General features: G+C 39.5%; 1 protein-coding gene across 1 annotated transcript in view; it reads left to right on the top strand.

Moving 5' to 3' along the window:
• The window catches only part of SGCD (sarcoglycan delta), a 576,268-nt gene that overhangs the window by 105,684 nt on the left and 447,996 nt on the right, over positions 1-22,588 (top strand). Inside the window, exon 2 of the mRNA XM_058677694.1 lies at positions 861-1,024. The gene's annotated coding sequence lies outside the window, so the exon portion shown is untranslated. The remainder of the gene's footprint in view (positions 1-860; positions 1,025-22,588) is intronic.

The following is a 22,588-nucleotide window of genomic DNA, read 5'->3' as shown; positions in this document are numbered from 1 at the left end:
TGATCGTAGATCAGGCTGTTTGTATTTACTGGAGTGCCACTTCATGCCCCAGCTAATCTAACTCTCTGCCAATGGCCTGAGAACAGTAACAGAATATGGTTAACTGTTGAGACACCTGCAGTCATGTGGGGCATACTGAGGAAGCTTTCGACTCCTGACTTCAGCTTAGCGCTGGCATCCTCTGGTTCACAGTGGATGGATGATCTCTTCATGTCTTTCCCTCTCTCTGTTGCTCTGACTTTCAAACAAATAAACAAATAAATAATTTTTTTTAAAGAAAGAAATACGCCATGAGGAATGAGTCATGATATAAAAGCTTTTTTTTTGTTCTTTGATCCTCATTTTCCACATTGAAACTAATTTGATTATTTATACTATGAACTTTTCATATGATCCTTTTTATCTTAGACTTTTATTTGAGAGGCAGAAATAGATAGAAATTGATAGAGAATGCTCTCATCTGTTGAGTCACTCTGCCAATGCCTTCAGCCTGGCTATAGCAGAGAGCTCTAGTAGCTCAATCCAGATGTTCCATGCAGGTGACAGAAACAAGGTCCATAAAATCTGCATTGGAAAGAAGCTGATGTCCTGAGGCAGGGCTGGGACCGCAAACACATACCACAGCGTGGAATTTAGACTTCTGAACTGGCAACTTACCCATACAGCTCAATGCTTGTTCCTGTGTTATTCCCTGATTCAATCAAAATTATATTCCATTCATGTTATACATTTTATAACTATGAGAATTCAAAATATCTTCATTTATTCTCTTCAAACTAAGTGAACTTGAATTTAATGTGATCCATTTGTGTGTGTGTCTATTTTTCTGTTAATATCTTCTTTTTCTTGTAATTTTGTAGACTTGGAAGAAGCCTCCATCCTCAGGGAGTTGGAGAAGGCTGTACTGGCCTCTGTGTGGAGATAAAGCAAATTCATTCTGTGGTGGTGGACTGAGTTCGTTATCTCAATCCCAATGTTGCCCTGAAATTTGAGTTCAAGATTCAACAAGATTAGGACTGCTAAGGTAAGGACATGACTTCAACATCTCTTTAAGACAGTTGTGATGCATTTAAGGATACTTACTCATTTTCTGGGCCTTTTCTCCTCCAGACAGTTCCTCCTTTCTTTCCTTTGTCTCCTTTGTTCTTCAAATACAAAAAAAAATATTTCTTCAATTTGTAGGATGAATATACAATGGGTGATGCTGTAAGATTATGTTGTGTTTGTCATGGGACCTGGTTTAGAGGTCAGTGAGACAAATCATGCAGAGAAACATATGCAACTATTTCTGATAGAATTAAGGAATGAGGCTAGAAAGCTTTGTCGTGAAAGACTTCAAAGAAAGACGTGGTGCTGTGTAACATGTGTATTTCTTCCTATTTTCATTGTCCACAAGAAACGTAGGGTGAAGATTTCTAATTTCTTCTGGTCTTTTAAGGAAGCTTTGTTTATGTGACTTTTTGCATGCACACCCATGCTTGAACATAACTTCACGGTAGAATTAAAAAGTTTTGATGACGCTGTTTTATTAAAAATTATGTTGATCATCATGGTAATAGTAATTACATACTAAACAAAGGAGTTTACACAAGTATACATTCATATGCATATATGTATTAAATATGTAATTGTTTAGCAGCATTATATTTCCCTCTACGTATGTATGCAAATCTATGCACATACACATTTGAGGAGGCTTCAAAACATTTGTAAAAATGGAACTAAAAGCTACACTGATTTTGGTACGAAATGTTTGAGATCAGTGTGAGTTTTCATAGCATGTATTTCCTATTAGGTTTTTAGAGACCCATAGAATGGTGGAACAGAGGCAGTGTTAGAGAGGTAGGGATGGAAACAGTAATTTGGGGGAAAAGAGGGAGAGCATACTTTGAACAACCATTTCTGGAATGTTTATTATGACTCTGATATTGCGCTACAAACTTTGGGGGAAGCATATATGTACCACCCTTCACCACCATGAGGAATAGGAATTCTGCTCTAGGAAAACAAGTGGAAAATAAGTTAACAGGTTTTTCTGAGGCTAGGTAGAAAGCAAGGGCCAGTTCCAGTCATTCTCTGAGTCATTTGAAGTAAATCTCCCACTGTAGAGAATGATACAAAAGTTTCATATCACCTGGCATGTCCAAGGGAAATTGCAGAGTATCCTCAAAAATAAAATGTGTAACTCTTTGTTGTCCCCGTAGTTTAAAAGGGACAGCAACACAGCTGTAAGATCTACTTAAAACCCAAACGCTTGTGGAAACACTGTCTCTGACTTTGAGCCAGCTGCCTTCTCATGGCGGCGTTGGCCTTCTCCACCTTGTGTGTTTATGCGTAGTGGGGGAGCAGATATGATGAAGATCAAATGAAGCAGAGCCGCTGGCCCACTGTTCTGGGCCCACTGGCCTCTGCCTTTCTCAATGCTAGAAGAAATTGTGGGGTGTTTTTAATTGATCAGACACTGGTTTTCTTTTGAGAGTGAATTGCAATTCTAATATTTCCAAATGCCTGAACAAATTACTGAGCCTGGATGTTACATTATTTATAGTACCTACATGTGTATGTAGTACTTCTGTGTAGCAGGTGTGAGCTTCTGATACTTTTCCCCACTATTGCAGCCTTGACCTGTTTGTGAGGAAAGCTGAAATGGTCCTCTCTGCCTTTCCTGAAAGTCTAGATACTTAGGGCGTTGGTTTGAAATTTGTGTGTGCGTCTGAATCTTTTGCTTGGAAATCATTGCTCTTAAATTCAGAATATGTGTGTTCCATCAAAAGTATTCACCCCGATGCCAAGTCCTTAAATCATGGATTTAGCACTGCTTTAAAGGACTTGACTATAAAAATGTTCATGCTTTAAGGATCAGAGAAGTGAAGCTCTCTGAGTGTTCACAGAAGGTATAGGGAGAAGAGAATCCACTTTGCCATCCCACGTGGGTATGTTCTGCTGAAATATGTCTGAATGTGTTCCCGCTCTCAAGCCACATCCTGGTTTCCAGGAAGAAAGAAGGAAATGAGGCTATGCTGTGACCATCAATCTACTGCCTTCTGCTTCCTAGGCTCCAGTAACAGACTTCTTGGGTGCTCTTTCAAGTGAAGCCAATATAAATTAGTGGCGGTAGGATCACTATGCTTTAGAAAAGACATATCAAACAAGCCTTCTGTATAAACATAAGAGAAAAGCATTCAGTTCTTGTGACTTCATGCTGCCTGAAGTGTGGTGTATAAGTCAGAATCAGCCAGGCTGGTTACACAGCACAATCCTAGACCCTTCCCCAGAGCTACTAAGTCCAGTCTTCTTTAATGAGGTCCTGGAAATTGTTTTCAGTCAAGCTCTCTAGATAATTCATGATGCTTTGTTGAGATTTGAAAACCACTGCAAAACCTGCTTTCTCTGATCTCTAAAGAATGAGCCTGAAAATCATGTGTCTTTAAAACTATAAAGCTCTAAAAACATTAATCAGTAGTGTGTCACAGGATATGTGTGTATGTATTTGTATGTACATGTTTATCTGTGTGACTACACACATAAAGGGATGCAGAAATACAAGCAGGAAAAGCTTCTCAAAAGGCATAAACAAAATTACTGAGCCTTTTAATAACTGCATTTAAAATCTAGAAAGAGCAAAAATAGATAAAAATGAGAAAAAGGCAGCATAGCTGCCATCAGGAATAAATGCATCTGTGGAGAGAATACAGAGTTCTGAAAGAAGCACTACATCAGCAGGCTAGCGGCTTTCATCCAAAGGACCAGATGAATTCAGGGGAGTTAGGAAGAAATGCTTCAACAAACAGTGCAGACCTACTGGATATCTATATGAAAAACAAAATCCTCAACTTCTATCTTACATGATAAACAAAAATTCATCTGGGCTAGATCTTAGACAGAAATATAAAAGCTAAGACAACAAAGAGCCTAAAAGAATAGATAGCATATCTTTGTAGTATCAGGGTGCAGAGATTTCTTAGAAAGGACATAAAAACTACAGACCCTAAGAATAAAAAAAATATTTTGTACTTTGTAAAGTACTCCTGCAAAAGTACCACCAAGAAAATAAAGAAGTGAGTCTCAGACCCAAAGACATGTTTTTATGTGCTTCACTTATATTTCTAATGTCAGTGTAGAAGGGAATTCATACAAGGTACAAAATGGCCAGTAAACAGGCACTGGCATTTAACATCTTGACTGAAAATGTAAATGAAGACCATAGTGAAGAGGCACGCATTTGGCATAGTAGCGGTTAACACACCTACATCCTGTATGGGGGTGCTCAGGTTTGAACCCTGACTGTTCTTTGGATTGAAGCTCCTGCAAATACATACCTGGAGGTTAACAGGTGACTTCTCAAGCAGGACTTCAGTCACTGCCACTTGCACGGATGACACAGACTAACTTCCTCGCTGTTGTGGTCTCGTTCTAGCTCAGCTAATAGAGACATTTATTTGGATGTTAAGCCAGTGGTTGAGAGATCTCTTTTTTCTTGCTTTCAAAAATAACAAAATTACCATTACTTAAAAATAAGTACCCACATAGCTAAAAGTGAGAGGGCACTCAATATATGAAAGTATGGAATAGTCAAAAAATAATCTGTGGTGATGGAAATGAACTGAATGCTTGCTTTGATGGGGAGTTTTCATGACAATGTGTATGTGGACATTTCTGGACTGATGCAAAGTTTGAAACTGATGAAATGGCCCATGTGGGTAAACTGCTATTTTAAAAACACATTCAGTATTATTTTCTTAGAAACTACATTCACCAAAAGTGCTTTTTCTTTAAGTAACTCATTTTTGAAATGATTCTCTGGGATAGATATATCATTTGTAACATCTTTTTGAGAAAGCTAATAGAGAAATAAGTTGACCAGTATCCCCCCTGCTTGGTCACAGAAGTTGAATTCAAGCACTGGTCCACTTGAGTCAATATTCTGGCTTGACCATTATGTTCTACCTTTGGTGTAAGAGCCTAGGACTCTGTCTTTTTTTTTTTTTTTTTTTTTTGGAAAGGTGTGGATATACAGAGAGGAGGAGAGACAGAGAGGAAGATCTTCTGTCTGATGGTTCACTCCCCAAGCGGCTGCAGTGACTGGAGCTGAGCCAATCTGAAATCAGGAGCCAGGAACCTCCTCCAGGTCTCTCACGTGGGTACAGGGTCTCAAGGCTTTGAGCCGTCCTTGACTGCTTTCCCAGGCCACAAGCAGGGAGCTGGATGGGAAGCAGGGCTGTGGTGTGGACTCTGTCTTAATACTAGATCAGATAAAAGGCAACAGTGCCCTAGAAGAGAATGACCAGTAGAGGAGGGTAGTTGTCCAATGGATGGTTTTCATATTTTTCTGGGTACTTGTGGAGGTAAACAGTTGCTAGCAAATGTTTCTCTCCTACTCAGAGTTCTTTAACTCCAAGCACTCTAATATAAGTTTGTTTTGTCAGAGTGATCCATCATGATCCTGGAAGATGGTCTAAGTAGTAATGACAAAGTGTGATACATACAGGTTGGAAGTGTAGCAGAGGCAGTGCCATTTCGTGAAAAGCACTGGAGTGAGGCCGTGTTGGTGTAGAGTCTTGTATTTTGTGGGTTTGTGACCAATGTCTGTCACTTAACCCCCCAGCAGCCTGTTTCCCGATTCACAAGATAGGGATGGTTCTCGTGTCTTCCTGATGTAAAACATGAGTTAAATGAAATTGTGGTTGGATATAACTAACATATGCTGGTTCCTTTCTTTTAAGCTCTTAATTGATGTTAAGCCTGTGCATTTTTTTTTTATTTTGTGTGCACAACAGCATTTCTAGGTAAAGAATAATCTGACGCTTTGTTGAAAGTGGTATCTCTGAGTCTCCACGAATATCTGTCCATTCACTTAATTTTAGTTGATAGCAAACTGCTGTGACTTAAAAAAAAATGGTATCTGTTTTGTTATTAGAATTTAGAACCTCTGAATGAATTGGACCCTGTCATCCGAGGGGAGAAAAGCATTTAATTAATATGTAGGAAATTGTGTTGGGGAAAAAACTGTCATAAATGTAAGTGTTAGAGTCTAATTGTTTGGAGTGATTGAAAGGAACCTCTTAGCATGTTTAACAGATACCAGCAAGGTTAATTGTCTTGGATGCTGGGAAGTGCTGAATTTCTTTGTGCACCCTCACAATTGGTGTACTGTTAAATCCTTGTTTAAAGTGGATTCAGCACTAGTTCTTATTTTCGTTATGCTTTTTGAAGTCTTGATTTCTAGAGCACAACAGTAAAGCCATAATTTGTGCAAGCTAATTGTGCTTTCCCTATGTTGACAAATGAATTAGTGTATTATCAACCCATTATGTTAGTTGGAAATCTTCATTGTGCCTCCAAAAAATACTGTCATCACAGGAAAGCTAAAAACTCTTCCTAAGAGTAGTTTTGGTTATGATTTCTGCAGTTGCCGTGAAGTTGTGGAGAGGTGCTATTAGGGATGTGTCCAAATGCGTTGCACCTGCAGGTATGCCTTGTCCTGTTCAGGATCATTCTGACCCTTCAGTAAGTCTTCCATTTTGTGATAGAAGTTCCAGCATTCATGTAGATCGCTTTTGCACTTCTCTATTTACTTTGAGTGCAGGAATGATGGGTTTTATATTGACTTTCTCTGCCTCACAACAAAGCAGTAGAACCATGGCTAACTTATCAAGTCTTACGATGGCCCTTCACTTGCGATTTTTTGTTGAAATTTATCATGCATGAAAATGTTGCCTCCAATAGTAAATACCTTCTTATCAAATACATGAGGATGAGCAGTCCTGAGTCACACATCCTGGTGACTAGAAAACATGTGGCAGGGGAATCACAAATGTTGCTTTCGTCATGTGGCTTGTTTTGTTTCTGTATTGAACCACTATGTACTGAGCATCTTGTATGAACTAGCGGTTGGCCAAGATTTGCTGTTTGATATCTGTACTAGCTTTGTGATCTCAGTTTCCAGAAATGTAAAATAATTTGGTGGATTTTGTAAGACTAGGGCTTTCCAGTAGCCCAGCAGATCATATAGTTTCTTAACTTTCAAGTCAATAATTCAATGATGGCACAACACTCTCTAGGCTTATATGACAGCTATCTTAGGGTCAGTTAAAATACAGAACATGAATGTCCAAACAGGGTAAACAAACAAAAAATTATAAATACAAAACTTCGTGCTAAAGTTTAAGACTTACTCTGTGCAATAAGACCTTATAATTCCATCGGAAATGTCTTATTTGAAAGAGGCCTTCATCTACATGGCCTAGTGATACTCCATCTGTATTTTTTTATTGCAGTAATTACATTAACAAAGCCATCTCCATTTTATGGGTGGGGAATAGGAGGTCAAGTAACTTTGTTGCAGATACCCAGCAGGATTAAAGAAAATTCTAACCTGTTCTTGGGGTTGTGCCCTTAAAATGTGTGTTACTCGTCTGACTCCTTTCCGAGTTATCTTTGGCCCTACCAGCCGAAGTACACCTGCTTTAACATGAAATTCTTCCATTCTGCTTTTCAATGTAGTAGTATGTTTTTTTGCCTTTAGCTTTTCATTCTAACTCAAAGAGTTACCGCTTAGAAATAGTTTCCTTTTGACAGTTACTGAAGAAGAGATTGGTGTTTTTCCCCTGAGCATTATGTTTCGCAGCCTGTTTACTTGGACTTGGTTTTACTCAAGGCTTTTGAAACTTAAAAATCTGAGTTGCACTGCCTTCCGTTTCTTCTGCAGATTTAGATCTTATTTGCCAGGTTAAAACTTACTCTCCTCTCCCCCACCCCACAATTTGTCTTTGTTCTCTCCTCTGGCAGCCACTACTGATATCCCCTCTTCCTTGCTCCTGCTCTCCATGCATTAACAGATACATTAATTTTAAGTTCTGCCTGCAATTTTACATGTGGTGTTTCCAAAAATGTCTGTGGATTAGAAATCTCTGCACAGCCAACTCTCATGCTACAGATAATCTCAGGAAGCTCGTTGTTCCACTTCAGCTAGATTGTTTTTCACATTTGCTTTGCTGCTAATTCCACTCCTCTATTGACCCTTTCCTTTACATGAGACTTTACAAATGTTCATATCAGCATCTTTCTAGCATTGGGCTTAAAGTGAAAAGTTACTCTATAACCATCTCATGTATTTGTTCTGATAATCACTGTGGAATAAATGTAAAAATGCTTTGAAAACTTTATGCCTTTCTCATTTTCCAAAGGCCTGTCTAAAGTCCCTAATGTGCAAAATGCAGGATTCATGTTCAATTCAAGTTTTTTTTAATTGGAAAATCAGTTGTTTCTGGCTACGGTTACTTAGTGTGATGCTTTGGAGATTTGTGCATGTTGCAGTGTGAATCAGTAAATCATTCTCTTTGATTTCTCACCCCAGCATTGAATGTACCCATAATTTACATCATTTCAATTTTTGTGGATATTTTGTCTGTCTGTTTTTTGGTGATATTAATAACCATGCTAGTAATGCTATTTTATGGATTTGTGAATAAGTCTTTGTGTGGATATACCATTATTTACTTTTAGTGTATATATCAACATGTAGAATTTGCTGAATAGTGTAGTAGAAATATCTATATATATTTTTTATTTATTTGAAAGGAGGTTACAGAGATAGAAAGATAATTTGAAAAATTCAACAGTGAAAAAGAATATAGTTAAGAAACGGGCAAAGATCATCAATATACAGTTTCCACAGGATGACATACAAATGGGCAAGAGATGAAGAAAATTCTCAGGATCATTTTCTCAGGGAAAGGCAACTGAAATCCTCAATGAGATAGTGATCACCTCACCGGGGAATGTCTGTCATCTAAAATTGAAAAAATAACAAGGTTGTCAAGAATATGGTACCCTAGTATCTGTTGGTACAAATGTAAACTGGCAAAACCACTAAAGAAAATTCTATGGAAATACATCAGAAAACTAAAAATGTATCTTCCATATGACCCAACTACAGTATTTCCTGAAAAAATTACAAAACATATAAGATCAGTGTATGAAAAAGTTCCCTGAATTCCCATATGTATAGTAATTTATTTTACAATAGAAAAGGTATGGAATTGACCTAGATGTCCAACAGCTGGTGACTCAGTAAGTGAAATGTGATGTATGTACATAATGGAATACTGCGAAGTCATAAAGAAGAATGCAACCATGACTTCTGCAACAGACTGTTGCATGTGGAGATCACTAAACCAGACTCAGAGACACAGGTCACATGCAGTTTTCTGATATTTGATAACTTATGTAGAAGGCAATAAAATGTCAGAGTAAATGAATATTTAAATTGAAATATTGAAGTTTGTTTCTTATATTCCATGTTTATGTTCGCCGAGCAGTCGTCATGCTACATTTCAATCATTTAACTATTTAGTGGAGCCTTTAAGTATAAAATAAATTAAATATATGTTATCACAAAATACAGAAAAGAATGAAAAGAAAGGAAGATGGAAGGGAAATACTTCAGGGTTTTATCTATGAAGTGCATTAGATCAGTTCTCTTTATGCTAAGTGTAAATTAAAAACAAGGAACTTACTTGAGTGCTAATGAACTACTCAATGTCAAAGTGAAATTTTCAGTTCTCTCGCAGAGTGCAAGAATCCTTGTGTGAGTGTTCCATCTTTGAAAGGATATCTGGCACAGCAGTGTTTGCCAAATTGGTGTAACTCTTTTTACAGAGCTTTTAATCTGTCCTCTGAAGGTTTCTCTGGCCTTCCATACATGATGTCCTTTCACTTTCTCTGTTGCTATGTGGCATATCTCTATTTACAATAACAAATGCTGCAAAATTGTTGATGCTTCATTGTTTGCTTCAGTGCCCCATTAGAGAGCAAACTTTCTGTGCATTGGACTGGCGCATAGGAAATTATGTTTGTTGAATTAATGATTTAACTTTCAAGTGTTACTGGATGTCTTTGTAATGCACAAAGAGGAAATGAGAGATGAGAACATGGGAGGAGAAAGATCAGTAAATGAATAGCTAGAGGGGAAAAGCTTAAATCTCCCACAGAATCTGTTGATGTGGCAATTTGCAAGTTGTCCAATAAATAGCTGGGAGAAATCCTACTGCTTTTCAGGGCAGCTGTATTCAGATATTAAAGGAAATGGAATTCACATAGAGGGACTGCCAGGTTAAATGACTGATTTGAAGCCTCATCTCATTCTTGAATCTTCTCTAAACTTTTCATCTTGATGCCAAATGTCCTCCCAACTGAAATGAAAAGGACTGTTCACAGAGACAGTGTCCTCCTCTTTGTAGCACTGTTGGCACTCTGGAAACTGTAAAATGATACCTCATAACTTATCAAAACCCATAATCAAGAACCTTTGTTTTACTGTTTGCCAAAAAAGGGCATATAATTGAAAGAGTATGTGGAGATTCATGAGTGTAAAGATAACTGGCCATTCTAATAAGTTGGGTGGTCCTCGGGGCTGTCTGGAGTATGTACTTCTTCCTGCCATGCCAATACAGGAATCCTGCCCACCTCCTTCCCCACAACCACTCCATCTGAAGATCTTATTTGAAACTGCTAAAAGTGGCTTCCTGTCATGATATTCGATTATGGTTTTTAGTCCTTCACATGAATTAACTTACTAAATCACATTTTGCATGTTGCTCTTCCTGTGTTGCTTTACTGGTGGTTTAAAGGGGGCAGGTGAGAGCGGTTGTCCCTGTCCTCCTAACCACCTAATTAAGTAAATATTTAATTACTTTTCAAAGTGCAACCTATGCTGTAATAGGCTGTGTTTAAACAGAATGCTCCATCTCCTCTATCTGTGAATTTGGCATCTGTGTCTGTTGCTCTTCTGTTGTTATGTCAATCAAACCTTAAATTACAATGGCCTGCATAATAGTCACCTTTCCTATAGGACTGTACCATTCTGTATGCACAAAGCTGTGTTAGTTTTGTCTAATGGTTTTTTTCTTCAGCACATGTTGCAATGCCATGTGCAAAACATCTTAGAAAATAAGGCTTGACTTGACATGGAATTAACATTTCTTGTGATAAGTGTCCTTGTGGAATGGCTTAGCATTTCCCCAAGGTGAAATTGAGACTAACATTTTCTCTGTATAAGAATCATACAGGGCCCGGCGGCGTGGCCTAGCAGCCAAAGTCCTCGCCTTGAAAGCCCCGGGATCCCATATGGGCGCTGGTTCTAATCCCGGCAGTTCCACTTCCCATCCAGCTACCTGCTTGTGGCCTGGGAAAGCAGTGGAGGACGGCCCAATATTTTGGGACCTTGCACCCGTGTGGGAGACCTGGAAGAGGTTCCTGGTTCCCGGCATTGGATCGGCGCGCATCGGCCCGTTGTGGCTCACTTGGGGAGTGAAAACATCAGATGGAAGATCTTCCTCTCTGTCTCTCCTCCTCTCTGTATATCCGGCTTTCCAATAATAATAATAAAATCTTTAAAAAAAAAAAAAAGAAGAATCATACAACTTGGGCTTTTTGGAAAGCAGGCAGTTCCATACTGTGATTGTTTTGTTTGTGTATTTATTTATTTATTTATTTTAAAGACTTATTTATTTTTATTGGAAAGTCAGATATACATAGAGGAGGAGAGACAAGAGAGGAAGATCTTCCCTCTGATGGTTCACTCCCCAAGTGACCACAATGGTTGGTACTGTGCCAGTCTGAAGCCAGGAGCCAGGAACCTCCTCCAGGTCTCCGACGTGGGTGCAGGTTCCCAATGCATTGGGCCGTCTTCGACTGCTTTCCCAGGCCACAAGCAGGGAGCTGGATGGGAAGTGCAGCCACCGGGATCAGAACCAGAGGGCAGAAAAAGCTTATTAAAAACAAAGTAAATCATTAATTATTGACCACTTGTTCTAAGAGGCCATCCATGGTCTCTTGGAATTCCTTTGTGGCAGAGCAAGGTGGAAGGAATCTAAGAGTGAAATATACAGTCCAGTTTTGTGTAGCTTAGACATTGAAATCTTCTGTTTTAAGTGCTCTTAATGTACCTGAGACAGAAACAGTATAATGCACTCAATTGGTAAGAGTTTTGAATAAAAATTCAAGGATTTCATTACTCTGCACTTGAATTAAGAACGAAGAATGTTAAGTATTCAGTAGCAAGCAGTATATATTTAAATATATCAAGGAGAGCCAGTAGGTATGGATGGGAGTTGAGAAGGGAAATGCTTGTTTTCTCCTGTGTACTGTCTCCAGTCCTTGCCTGGGCAACACAGAAGAAACAAATGCAGTGAGGGACAAAGGCAGGCACTTGTGGGGACAGATGCCGCAGCTGGAGGCGAAAATGAGCCCTTGCTCTTTGGCGGTGCTAGCTAGTTATAAGCACATGTTCTCTCTCCGTTCTCTTTCCGGAAAACTCAAGGGTGCTCACTCTCCCTAAAAGCGTTGCAGACTCTATACCGTGGTGGGGTAGATTTTGCTTCTCCTTAACCTCTTTGAGTTTCTGTGGCAGGACAGATTTGCCGAGATTCTTCTTGCCGTTGTCCCCAAGGAATCTCTTCCAGTCCCGCTCAGTTGGTCCTGCTGGAATTTTGTGCTCCATAAGCAGAAGAGCAACAGAAGTGCAAACCGTACGTGAAGCTACTGAGCTAGGGCCAACGGTGATGTTTCTCTTGGAGTTACTTCCCTTCAAGCATACATTTGTCAGTGGCAAGTGCTTAGGGAGACAAAAAGGTATCTAAAAAAGTAGAACTCAGACAGGCACAGCGCTGTAGCCCAGTGGCTAAAGTCCTCGCCTTGAACGCCCTGGGATCCCATATGGGTGCTGGTTCTGATCCCGGCAGCTCCACTTCCCATCCAGCTCCCTGCCTGTGGCCTGGGAAAGCAGTCGAGGACAGCTCAAGCCTTGGGACCCTGCACCCACATGGAAGACCCAGAAGAAGCTCCCGGCTCCTGGCTTCAGACTGGCACAACTCTGGCTGTTGTGACCACCTAGGGAGTAAATCATCAGACAAAAGACCTTCTCTCTGTCCTCCTCTGTGTATCTGACTTTCCAATAAAAAGGAACCTTTAGAAAGAATAGAACTGGGGCTTTTAGTTTATCACCTTTAAAATGTCCAATAAGATGAAAAAATTCCTCATTTCTTTTGATATTTTTTGCCTGCTAGTTTCTTTGATGAAACTTCTCTCAGGCATTGACTGTATTAGATTCTAATTTTATGGATTCTTTTGGGTTGAAAATGTGAAAGATGAAGGGCTGAAGTTCTGAAAATTTCAAACATTGCTTTATGAAGGTGTAATGGAGTACAGAGATGAGCCAAGGAGGAGTTGGCCTAAACCCACTTGACAGTCCTTCCGTGTAAGTCATGGTTGTGCTTGTGATTCTGTTCAATTGTCGTTGTAGTTTAGCAGCCACTGGCTGTTGTACACTTGAAATGGATGTGGCAAGTCTGAATTGAAACATGTTTGAAATGCGAGTGTTCTTGAAGTTTTAAAAACAGTGTAAAAAGGAGTTTAAAAAATCTTAGTTTTAACAGTTTTTTGAGGTATTAGTCACATGCCATGTAATTCTGTTTCCACTATGTGTTAAATATTAATTATATGTCAAAATAGTAATACTTTTACTATTGGTAAAATATAGTGGCATTTTAGCTTTTCTTTTACCTGTTAATATGGCTGCTACAAATTAAAAATGTATGGATCACATTGTATTTCTGTAGCACTGGCAGATCCTTTTCTAAGTTAGAAAATATGCATCTGCTTCTCTCTGCCAGTCACCAGAAGCATGTCAGGAGACGTCTTTCAGTCTCACTGTGTTTGCTATAAAATTACCTTGGCAGGTTTTAGTTAGCAAAGGTAGGGGAAAAAAATGGTGGAAAGGTCATTTTCAAAAGATACACCATATCAGTTGGCAAAAATTCAAATCAGGGTGTATATCACACCTAATTACTCCTGAATGGTCATGGCTATGTAACTGTTGTCTTGCTCACATTCATTAAATATACCTTTATATTCTCTATGAAATAGAATGGTTCAAACTTGTTATATATAAAGAATTTCTGAAAGGAACTTCCAGAGTGAAGTGAATTAGAATTTCTCTTTCATTCTTTCTTTCTTATTTTTGTTCCTTCCTTCCTTCTTTCCTTCCTCCTTCATTCCTTCCTTTATTTCTTTCATTCTTTCTTTTTGTGTTTTTGTTTTGTTCTAGAAAACATCCAGCTCTTTGGTTCCCAAGCTTGTAAGTGAATCCGAGTTGTGATGATGTTTTTACTGTGGACCTTGCTTTTGTAATAACTCCATAAAAACTGCATTTATGCTTTCATTTACCATCTCCATTAAGGAGAGTACTTAGAAATGAAGTTTTCAGGAAAATGAGTAAACCTCACTGGCATTCTTAACAATCTGAACTCTCCAGAAATTCTGCACCGTAAGATACTGAGGTGTTTATTCCTTATGCTTGCTTGATGGGATCCTTGCGTTGAATTGATTAAGGACAGACTGGTGGGCGACCTTGACAATATCTTGGATTGTATTTTCTTTAGAAATAAATAAAAAAGTAATGAGCATTTAATTATGCCCCCCAGTAATTATCCTCTCCTTGAGTGATTTTATATCTATCCTTTTAGAAACAGTGGTGGCTAGGAGACTCAAAGGCAGTGGTGATTTAATACCAGCTGTACGAGAAAATCAGTGGTGAAGCCTTGATATAGCCACATGTTCAGCCTGCATCCCAGGCAACCCGATCATTCTCCTAGTTGGATTATAAATGTCCCTCTGATTCCAGTGTGCATCCAAATTTCAGAACCCTGTATTTAAGACTAACTGTATGATTCTGAGTGTTAGCTAGGTGGCAAAGCACTTTCATAGATGACACATAGATAATAACTCTGGGGCTCACTAAAGCAAGGGTAGGGTTAAGGTTCACACACATGTCCTGCTTTTTCCCCACCGTGTGGTGCAGAGCAGTGCTTCTGTGGGATTGTAAGGGAACTTCAGGCAAGGATCAACCATGGATTTCATGGGAAGGCCTCCCTTGCCAGGTCTGTGGCTCCGGTCACCTGCTACATGACACTTTGTTTTATTGCTCCTTCATTCTCCTTCTCTTTACTTTCAATTTTTATTTGCTTTCAAAGAGGAGGGAAGCTGAGCCCCAGCTCTCTAGCTTGTATTCAGGTAGTAGTGTTCTTTCTCACCTCTACCTGTCCACCTTAGATCTGAAAGTCTTGGGGAGGCATGAAGACAGCTAAGAATCCACTCTGCACTACGTATGGCCAGTAGATTAAATCAGCAATGTTTGATTATGTATGCTGTGTTTTTGAATGGATACAGATGTCACAATTGTTGTTGGAAAATAATATATTCCAAAGATATAATGTACACATAGCAGCTTTTTTTCATTACACATTTTATCAATCTGTAATAGAAATATTAGTAACCCTAAAGAGTATTTATTATGTGCCAGATGCTTCATTTCGTGTTTTAATATATTTACTTTATTCAAGCATCGTAAGAATCCTGGAAGGCCCAAGCTTATTAATTAACCCCGTATTAAAGTCAGAGACCGAGAGGTTAAGTAACTGGATTATAGCTATATAACTAAGACTGGATGACTTTAAAACTGTGAACCCTGCTGTCTCCAAACAGATAAATGATACAGAAATTTGGCATGCCATTCTTCTTGTTTAAAAGGTTCTTCATTTCAGGAAGGCTTTAAATTATTGTCCTGTGATAACGATGCTGCTTGTTCTCTTTTCTGCTTTTATGGCGAGCTCTGCACCTAGTTCAGCCCTCCTCATCATGAATTGCTTACAAACTCAATACTGTGGGGTCACTGTGGGGAAACGCTAATGAGGGAAATGGATCGGGCTTGCATTCTTCCTCTGCCTGCACCAATGCTAGGATCCAGGAACCCTCTCCTGTGGATGAACCAAATTACTTGAAGCCTCATCTGCTGCCTGTTAAAGTTCACAGTACCAGGAACCCAGGCACTCTGAAACAGACTGTGGGAGGCCAAGCTGTATCTTAGCTGCTCCACCAAATATCCCCCAAGTTTCCATGTTAAGTGGGGAAGGAAACTATCCGTCTAAGTGTAGGAAGCAGAGAAAAGCTGGTAATATTGTCAACTAACTCTCCATCCAAAGGACTGCAGGTTTTGCCTCTGAATAGTATCCATACCTGCCAAATCTGGCAGTGCCCTGGCAGCCCAGTGTCACTGTCAAGAAGCCGCCAGTGGAGCCGTGTGGCTGTCCTCACTCTTCTGGAGCCGCTCTTGCCAAAGATCCAGAGAGTTGATGTGATAGTAGGCTTCCTTCCAGGGCTCAGTTTCTCATTGAGTGTAACTTAATGAATGCTTCAAGATGCAGGAAACTGGCAGCCTTGTCATAGAAATAGCCCAGGTCCAAGATAAGAAGGAGCAGAAAGCTACAGGTAATGTTTCTGCTTCGTGAGTAGATGTGCATTCCAAGAAGCTATCAAATACTTGACCTGCCATAATTTCACCTGATTATCCAGATCTGTGCTGACCTTCCTGATATTTATCAGGAGAAGCTCTCCTAGTTCTGAGTATCTCCATTTAGTTTCAGCATTTCCATTTTTACCATGTAAAAAATCACAATCTCCCAGAATGGTGGATAACAGAAGTGGTCTTAAAGATATTGTAATACAGCCTTTTTGTGTGGCAGGTGCAAGGATTTAGTTCAAGAGAGGAAGCTGCAAGCAATTTAAGTTGTAAACAGTTCTCTATAAAGCTGACCAAAGTTGAGCATTCCTGACTCACAGTCCATGAGACAGAAATTCTCCAATCTCACTATATGATGGAATCCCACAGAGAATCATAACACACACAGTTGCCTAGAACACCTTAGAACCAATGGATTAATTTGTTGAGATGTAATCTACAAAAGTATATGTAATTTTTAAAATGTACATTCGTCATTTTAAAATAGGCTTTAGTAGGAATAATGAGTTTCTACTTCTTACTCCACAGATGGGTTACAGATGAGTTACAATACAGATATTATTACAACTCTTGATTTTATCACTGCTGGGTAATATTTGATTCTAAAATTACTTAGGTTTCCCTTTGCTTTTTGAGAAAAATCCAAGAAAGTAGACATTGTTGTATATTGAATAGAAATGGTTTATTGTCATGGATCTCTGAGGCCTGACAAATTTAGTTAAAGCATGCTTCAAGATTTATTGCTTCTAAGGTTTTGAATGTTTATATGAGCAACATTTCTGGGTTTTCTCAGAGGAAAAAGAATGAGATATAACAGACTTGTTATAAATAGGTTTTGGTAAGATATTAAACTTTAACCCCTGAGATCTTTAGTATCTTTTCTATTTTTTCTTCCTGTTTCTGGGGGTAAGGAGGAGATAAGGGAAGAAGCCATACCCAGTCTGCCAACCACCCCAGTACCTAGGGAACAGCCACCCAATATCAACCCATGGTCCTTATGTGGCATGCACACTGAGGATTCTGTCCAGGTGGTTGAAATAATTCTCTTCCATGGAAGAAGAAACCCTTCCAATGTCACTTGGCTGACACAGTCCACCTTAGAGTCTCCATTTGCCCGGATACTTGCTGCCATGCTTTGACTGGGGTAGTTGTCCAGTTTGTTCTGTTCCCTTTCCACTGCTATGGTATTAGATGTCTTCTGCAGGCTCCATTGGGCTGCCATATCTTCCATGCACATCTTGGCCAGCCTTGTGCTGCTCTGTGTTTTCCACTGAGGATGACCAGTTCTCATGGGTAGGTCCAAGAATCAGGGCCAGGGGCTTGGACCCTGCCAGACCCCTTTCCCCCAGGACTCAAGGACCTGGCACCCACCTTACAGGTGGTACTCGAGGAAAGGTGATCCAGACTCTGCTGGACCCCTGTCCTGAGGGCTTGTGGACCCAGGATCCGCAATGAAGGCAGGCCCAAGGAACTGGGCCAGAAGACCTGGACCCCATTGGAACCCCTACCCCCAGGGTTCATGGACCCAACACCCACCTCATAGGTGGGCCCAAAACCAGGCCAGGCCAGGCGACATGAGCCATGCTGGACCCCTTACCCCAAGGTTTATGGACTTGGCATCTGCCATGCAGACAGGCCCAGGAACCCAGGCCAGGTGTCCTAGCACCTGCTAGACCTAACCCCTCTCCCACCCCCACAATCCCTGGGGCTCATGGATCTGGTACACACTCTGCAGGCAGTCCTGAGGACTCAGGCTTGGCATCCCAGGCCCTGCTGGACCCACCACCTCTGGGGGGCTCATGGACCTGGCCCTGAATAGACTGGCATGGCTCGCCTCACCTTGGCATCTACCAATGGGTGCTTCAGCCTGGCTCAGTACAGGCTAGGATTTTTAAATTTGGGGTTTTCTTGAGGCTGTTCCTAGAGGTGGGATAGTTCTAAGAAAATAGAGAAGTGGATGGGAACTGGACCAGTTTTCGTAGTCCTTTCAACCTTGGTAGGTTTTGCTCCCTGGGGACATGAAAAGCCAATAGGTGGGTACAGGTGAGACTGGCCTTTTGATGTAGTGTTAAGAGCTCCTGGTGGAATATTATCTACTTTCTCTAGGATATAAGGTGCAAAATTGTGTTTTTGGTCCTTTCAGTTAAAATATTGCATCGTTTACTGGTTCCTGACTATATACTTGAGCTGGACTAAATGATATTGTGCCTCTACTCTTCATATGCACTATGATGTCTAAGTATTATTTTCACTCTTTTTCCAAATAAGAAAACTAAGCCACAGATAACAAAGCTTGCCTATGTAATAAGCATTAAGTCCAGGTATATGTTGAACTCCTTAGCTGGACCTTATACTTTGCTGATGCATAATCTGTAACTATGCACTCAACATGCTTTAGAAATAATCTCAGTCTTACTTATTAAAAACCTGCACCATGGGTTGGTGTTGTGGTTAAGCCACCATCTGTCATATTGGCATCCCCTGTGAGCCTCAGAGTCCCATCTGCTCCACTTCTGATCTACCTCGCTACCAAGGGAGACCTAGGTGGATACCAGCTCCTAGCTTTGGTTTGTCTCAAGCACAACCATTGCAGCCATCTGTGGAATGAACCAGGAGAGGAAAGATCTCTTTGTCTCTCCCTCTCTGCAATTCTGTCCTTCCAATAAATTAATACATCTTCTATTAAAAGAAAAGCCCTCACCACTATTTCCTGTCCTTCAATTTTCTATGGCATACCAATGTGGGATATGAACACTGAGATATAATATGATTGCATCAACAGAAGCTATTTTTTGCTGTACATTTGGAAGTGTAAACTTTTCTGTAGCACATGAATGAAAGGCTTTCTTCATTCTAAGTGACTCCATTGCTGAGGAAAATCATTTTCTGTAGCTTTCATTCACTAATATACAAAACACTGGTAATTCATGCTGTGGCACAATTGATTTTAGAATTTTTATTGAAGATATACAAAAAATAACTATAATTAGTACAATAGTTAAGTGCTTTGAATAAAGTCCCATGGCTGTTTAATTTGTCAGTATTTGACAGAAATTACAGTATAATCATAGTTTTTTTAAAATTTAAATTTCATGAATTTAAAATAATATGACACTGACTTATTAACTTCCCAATTTGTACCAAAACTTTGAAGTAATTTGATATCAAAATATTAGCACCTAAAATTAGGTGCAAACATTAAAATAATGAGTCACTCAAATTAATATTCTGTAAGAACATCAAATCACAGTTGGTAACTGAAATGATTGAGAACTTGTACATTATTTGCATCAGTTTAAACAGTAACCATCACCCATAATATATATGTATGCTGTCACAGTTTAGAAGTTAGTTTATATTTACTAGAGTGAAAATTTTCCCAGTGCTGCAGGAAGGTACCTCTCTTTGGTCCTTCATTATTTATGGACCCCTGAAGTCCCCATTGCTAGATAGGACTGTGCTAAGAGTGCTGTAAATCTTCTAATCTTGTCAGAGCCACCCTATGCTCCACCGTTTCCACATCTGTTGAATAAGTGTGGTGAATTTCACTGAATGACCTCTTCCGTCTCCCAACTTCTAAGTCCCCATGAACCTTTCTGAAGTCGTAACTCTCCTATGTGGACTCCTGCCAATCAGGGAAAGAATGTTTACTCAGATTACCATTTTAGCAGTAAAGAAATAGATGGCAGATTCTAAATGAAAGTTTGAGAGAGCTTGAAAAAACTCCGTATAGAAGCAACACAACAGAGAATTACAACTGCTTGTGTGCCTGAAGGGTCTGGGGTGGGGTGTGCGAGACCAAATGACTGGCTACCCCTCCCCTCCAGTTCTCCAGTGTTCTGTTAGGATATCACAATTACCAAATCCAACCGGAAAGTATGAGGACCAGGAAGCCAACTGACCAAGTCCATACCTGGACACTACTCAGAAGACAGAAGTCCTCAATGGCAAAAGGCAGTGATTCGTTATTCTGTTATTTTTTTAATTTACTTACACAGAATTAGGAAACTGGTGGATTTCACTAACCTTGGGGTGTTCTGTAAGTCAGGCAGACTACTCGTGTGATAGAAAGGACTGGAATGAAGATCAGCTCAGAGTTCAACCTGTTCTCCTGGAGCTTCATCCTGTGTTCCTGGATTCTGTGAATGCGTGATGCACTTTGTTGCCGTCTTTGTTTATATTCATTTAAAAAAAAAAAAGGGAGAAAATCTTGCATTCACTAACTTAAGGAAGAGGATTTTCTCTGTCTCCCCTGCTCTCTGTTTATCTGACTCCCCTCACCCTCAAAAAAATCTTTAAAAAAATATAAAGCAACTTTCACATGACATTCACTTTGATCTCTGACCTAGGAAAGATATTTATGATGAATTACCAAATATTAAACACTTTCTAGTAACTTTTCAAGCATTATACATGATTTTTTTTCAAATGTATGTGGTTCTGTATCCTAACCCTAATGTGAGATGGTCCACCAACTCCATTAAAGTGTTAATTTTCTTCTATGTAAATTGGATTATCCTTATGTCCTGTATTATATATTGGCATGATGAATTTCTCTTATGTGTTTTTAAATTATTAATCAGAATCCATGTTTCTTCCTAGATGGATGTTATGAGTTTTTGAAGCTAACTCAGTCAGTACAAAAACATGTAAAACATCAAGGATGTTATCCTACTAGAGCCCTATTGCCATTTTTACCATAGAGGAGAGGGAAAAAGCTCATCATAAGAGAGTTGGAGAACAATAACATTTTTTTCTGTTTTTAACTTTTCAATCTTAATTCTCTTATGTGAATGTTTAAATCATGGAAATCCATGTTAAAAGCTGCATGAATATCATAATTTTTCAACCAAAATGTGCTTATCTTTTAATTTTAGTTCCTGTGTACTTTTTGAAATACTCCCCTGTATCACTGAGAGATGTTCTTTTTGTCAAGTTAATCAAAAATTTCCTAGACATTCACAAAACCAGATACTTCAGTAATAGCAATAACCCTATTTATATGCACAATATGTAGAATTGCACATTTGCACTCAAAGCTCACCCTAGAGATTCATTCTATTGTCTTTGTTTTATAAATGAAAGGGCAAAACTTACAAGTTGTCCAAGAGCACAGTTCTGGTGATTTGCTGAAAAAGTCTAGGGTTGGGCACAGCTAGTATCCAAACTGCTAGCCTTAATGTGAACTTCTTATGTCCTGTTCATACTTTCCTGATCTACTGCAAATTAAGGAATTGATAATGCAGATGAAGCAGGGAAACCAATGTCTTTATAATTTGTACATGAATACTTTCCTTCAGCATTTCTTGAAGTCTTCATTTTTGAATCTTAACTGTGTGTTTTGTAACTTCAAACAGGGGTGTTTCATTAAGTTTAGATTTCCTCATATTTCTGAGTATTTTACACTGTGTTATTTCTAACTCACAAGTCAGATGTTTGAAAATGTAGTAGGTACCAGCTCCCAGTGGGATCCTAACTGCTAAACGGGATCTATTGTTCGTGTCAATAGACCTCAGTAGAACTCAATAGAAGCTCAAGCTAAGCATACCTGCCCTCCTACATTCACAACCCTCTTAATCCATCCTGGAATTAATTTTAAGCAACAGGATGCCTTAGCCTAGTTTCTCTAGGAGTACAGTAGCAGAGTAGCAATGTTTATGTACTATTTAAATACACAGTGTTCCTTTCCAGGGTAATGAGAGTGACAAAGTAGTCAAGGAGACAAGGAAGGAAATGAAAGTTAGTAGATTACAGAACATAATGCGATTTCTCAAATAAACATGCACAGCATCTTCTTGTTAGTCTGCCCTTGATCTGCACATCTGAGATTTACAGACATCCCCTCCACTGAAGTATTGTTATTGCATCCCTTGGAACATGAACAATGTTGTTGGTTGTGGAAGGAAGGAGACAGAAGCCCTGTGAGCAGGTAGTAGAAGATGGGAAGCTGGAGACCCCCTTGAGTTAGATATGCTGAAGACTGTGCTGAAGTAAGGTGCTCACATGAAGTGGAGACAGGTGTTCCTAAATAAAGCCATGATAATATGGCTGTAGCTCTCCATGGGGCCAGTTGCCACAGTGTATGGAAATAGGTAGAGTTGAATAACTCAGTGGAGGACTATAAATTCAGTAAGCAGGAGGATTTTCAGCATATATTAGAGCATTTTTGGCATTGTGGACAGCACAGATGCAGATTTGACTCCCAGTTTTCTGGTTTCACCCAAGCTTTAT

The sequence above is a fragment of the Ochotona princeps genome, chromosome 19, assembly GCF_030435755.1.
Source record: "Ochotona princeps isolate mOchPri1 chromosome 19, mOchPri1.hap1, whole genome shotgun sequence".
Lineage (NCBI taxonomy): Eukaryota > Metazoa > Chordata > Mammalia > Lagomorpha > Ochotonidae > Ochotona > Ochotona princeps.
The sequence above is the reverse complement of the archived record's forward strand: the minus strand, read 5'-3'. Positions and strand labels throughout refer to the sequence as shown.